The sequence below is a fragment of the Callorhinus ursinus genome, unplaced genomic scaffold (genome assembly GCF_003265705.2).
Source record: "Callorhinus ursinus isolate GAN/ISIS: 27379988/994484 unplaced genomic scaffold, GSC_fseal_2.0 scaffold2, whole genome shotgun sequence".
Lineage (NCBI taxonomy): Eukaryota > Metazoa > Chordata > Mammalia > Carnivora > Otariidae > Callorhinus > Callorhinus ursinus.
Window position 1 is genome coordinate 76,989,961 of NW_027397064.1, and position 4,116 is coordinate 76,994,076.

General features: G+C 39.7%; 1 pseudogene; it reads left to right on the forward strand.

Moving 5' to 3' along the window:
• The first annotated feature begins 1,442 nt into the window (after nucleotides 1-1,442).
• Nucleotides 1,443-2,951, forward strand: LOC112810955 (calcium uptake protein 2, mitochondrial pseudogene; annotated as a pseudogene).
• Nucleotides 2,952-4,116: the final 1,165 nt, after the last annotated feature.

Genomic DNA, 4,116 nt, shown 5'->3' on the forward strand with positions numbered 1-4,116 from the left:
GAAAGTCCTTTGTTAGTGTTTCTGTTATATGGTCCAATTAATTAAGCTGAAGAAGGGACTCATATTTTATGATTTGCAGCCCTCTTAGATTGGGGTATTATTGAGCCTCCTCGGTGGGGATAAGCTTTCTCTTGGAGTGTTCAGCCCTAGTGCTGGGTTGGAATGAAACAGGCCTGTGCAGCTAGAAAACTTAGAAGCATCACCTTAAAAATATGCCTGCCTCAGTTAAGAATAAAAGGGTTAAGATTTGGGATGTCTGGGTGGCTCAGTCATTTAAGTGTCTGCCTTCGACTCAGGTCATGATCCCAGGGTCCTGGGATGGAGACCCTGCTCAGTGGGGAGTCTCCTTCTCCCTCTCCCTCTACCTGCCGTGCCCCCTGCTTGTGCTCTCTCTCTTTCTCTCTCTGACAAGTAACTAAATAAATAAAATCTTTATTAAAAAATGATTAAGGTTTTTTTCTAGATGCAAAAAACAGAGGTTACATTAAAGAAGTAGAAATGACACACACCTGGCAATTCTCGGGCCTTGTGTGGGGCTACTGAAGAAAACAGGGTGATCTGAGCAGCCAGCGACTGCTCATGCTTTGCAAAATTGAATAAAACCTAAGTTGTTTCTAGCAGTGAGCAATATGGGAGAAACTTGCTGCAAAATCGTACCATCATCCGTTTTAAATCATGGTTATAATAATAGTTCCTCCACTCAGGATTGTTGGAAAGATCGGGTGATAGAAAACCGGCAACACGCTCTCCATAGTGCATGGCAAAGTGGGAGGGCTCAGTAAATGTCACCAATTACCACCCCGATAGTAGGGTACAGGTAGCTTAGTTTGGTGATTAAATCAAGTATAGCTGGGTTTGAAACCCAGCTTATTACTAAGAGCCGTCTACCAGTGGGCAGTGGCTTATCCTTCTATGCTTCTGTTTCTTTGCTCTAACTAGACATGCATTGTTGGCCATCTCAGAGGGGCTTGTGAGGAGTACAGGCATGAACATCCAGAAAGCACATGCAATACTGTCTGACCCATAGTAAGCGCTAAACTAAATAGAACTCTTTAACAGCAGTAATTCTATTGCAAACAATTTATATCTGCCCTAAAAGCACAGAATTATCGTACTTTTCTATTAAATTGACACGTTTAGATAAAATAATTGTCTTGATAGTTTACAGATGTCTAAGTTGTGAAACTAATTTCATTTCTATCTTTTGAATAGTCAGATTCTATATTATTCTGTATTATTACTATTCTAACATGAACTGTTCTGCAAACATTAACCATAAAACATTGAACCATTTACTGACCTTCTTTTTGACCTTCAGAAATATGATCTGCATTACATTTTTTTCAAGAAAACAGTTCAACAGCTCTTCATTATCTCCTCTCTCTGGGGATCTTGGTGAGTTGTAGAAGGTGGCATTGAGGTGACGGGGCGCTTCCGCAAAGATGGCGGCCGCCGCGGCAAGAGGCGCTTGGCTGGCGGCCTGGGGCGAAAGGGAGACTGCGGTGTGGGATTGCTGCCGGCCGGCGAGGTTTACCCGGCCCCGGCTCCTGGACTGCGGCAGTGGCTGGTGTGGCCCTGGCAGGCACAGGAGTGGCATGGTACCATGGCCGCATGAATGTCGTTGCACCTGAGGGCAGCCTCACCGTCTTAGCCCAGGAAAATGTTGACTCTGGAGAGATGGGAGAAAAATTGTCCCTTCGTAAACAGCAATTCATGCAGTTTTTCCTCCACTGGAAATGAAGGAGAATATTATATGACACCACGAGACTTCCTCTTTTCAGTAATGTTTGACAAAATGGAACGTAAAACTTCAGTGAAGAAGCTGACAAAAAAAGGATATGCAGGATATACTAGCAGGAATCCGACCAGCTCATTGTGGCTCAACCTTTTTTAGAGACCTTGGCGATAAAGGACTAATTTAGTATACTGAGTATCTTTTCTTGCTTACAATGCTCACTAAACCTCATACAGGGTTTCATGTTGCTTTTAAAGTGCTGGATGCAGATGGTAATGAGATGGTTGAGAAAAAGGAATTTTTTAAGCTACAGAAGATCGTAAGTAAACAAGATGACTTGAAGACAACAATAGCTAATGAAACAGAATGCCAGGAATCAACAGTGAAAGAACCTGAAATTACCACAACCCTTCAGATACATTTCTTTAGAAAAAGAGGAGAAAGAAAACTTCATTATAGGGAATTTCGAAGATTTATGGAGAATTTACAAACGGAGGTCCAAGAAATGGAATTCCTTCAGTTTCCTAAAGGTTTGAATTTCATGAGAAAAGAAGACTGCAGAGTGGCTACTTTTCTTCACTAACACTGAAAATGAAGACCTCTATTGGAAAAATGTAAGAGAGAAGTTGTCAGCAGGAGAGAGCATTAGTTTGGATGAGTTCAAGTCATTTTGTCATTTAGGACCCACTTGGAAGACTTTGCTATTGCTATGCAAATGTTCAATTTAGCTCATCGTCCTGTCAGATTGGCTGAGTTTAAGAGGGCCATGAAAGTAGCAACAGGACAAGAGCTCTCAAACTATATTTTGGACACTGTCTTCAAGATCTTTGATGTGGTTGTTGATGAATGTCTTACTCATGGACTGTTTCTCAGGGTTTTAAAAAACAGGATGCATCGAGGTTTATGGGTACCACAACAACAAAGTGTACAGGAATACTGGAAATGTGTGAAAAGAGAAAGCATTAAAGGAGTAAAAGAAGTCTGGAAACAAGCTGGAAGAAATCTCTTTTAGAAAAAGATAATCGGGGAATCATACTGCTCCAAATGTCAGAATTTGGAATTTGTTTAAAATACTAGATTTTTGTCTTCTTGATTTTCTTTGTAATATAAAGATGCCTTGTATTTACTTTCTGAATCAATAATTTCTTAATAAAATTTCATTAAAGAACTTAGTAAAAATAGATATATTCTGTCAGAGGGCCTAGAATTGAAGTAATGCTTTTACTTTGATAAGATGGAAGACCTAGTTATTCACTGATTTTTTTAGACACAGTAGTACAATGTGCTCTTTGGAAGGGTGTCAGCTAGTACTTACAGAAAAAAGTATTGATACACAAGGCCAATATCAAGTCCAGGAGTCCTGATGTTCCCAGTAGGGCAAATTAAATTAAAAACTTCTCAGGTTTTCTCATCTGTATCTCATAACTCGTACGCTTCTTGTATATTTTATTTCAGTTAGCTGTATATTAGTTGTCTTAAAAATCATGTGTAAATTTCAATATCCTATGTAGAAACAGAATAAAGTATTTACACAGATGAAAAAAAGGTGGCATTGATTGTTTACTTTTTACATTTTGTTTTATCTGTGGAGAAACGGATGGGTTGTATGTGGGTGATACCTGTCTTAGGAACTAAAGACACACTTTTTTGGTTTGTTTTTGGCATTAAAATGGTAAAGAATATAGGGCTTCAAGAAACATTCTTTGAGACAAATTCTGCCACTCACTCTCCTTCCTTTATATTACCCCTCTCAAAAATAAACAAAAACCTATAACTAAATTCTATGCTGAATCACCACGGCAGGATGTCAAAAAGGATTGAAACAATAGTATTAAAACAGAAATTTCTGTCTTTCCAGTAAACCTGGCATTCTTATTGGGACCTGAGGAGAGTAAATCTAATTTGTCTATGACTGGGAAATCTGTAAAGAAAGAGGTCAGGAGAGATAATGTTACCAAAGAGACGCATTCCAGAAAAGAAGGTTCTGGGCTTTAGTAGTCGAGAGAATGGAGAGGACTTCCCCACACTAGAACAGGAGCTGGGACACAGATGTCTCACTATGATGATAATAGGTAAATGGTGAAGTGACTGGGCAGAGCCTGAGGTGCTGATTTTGCAAAAGGCAGTGAGCATCCACCCCTATACCTGGAAATTGAGTCTCCAACTTGGATCCTTTCATACATGTAGAAAGATAGCCAGAGATGAGCCTATTTAGTATAACTAAGAAGACTGGCAGTGTGGGCCTCTGACACTGAGTCACAAGTAATTTGGATTCCAGTCATTTATTTATTCATGAATATTTACTGAGGGACTGCTACGAGCTGGGTACCAAACTTGACCCTAGATATACAGTGGAGAGAACAAAAGAGACAAGGTTGCTG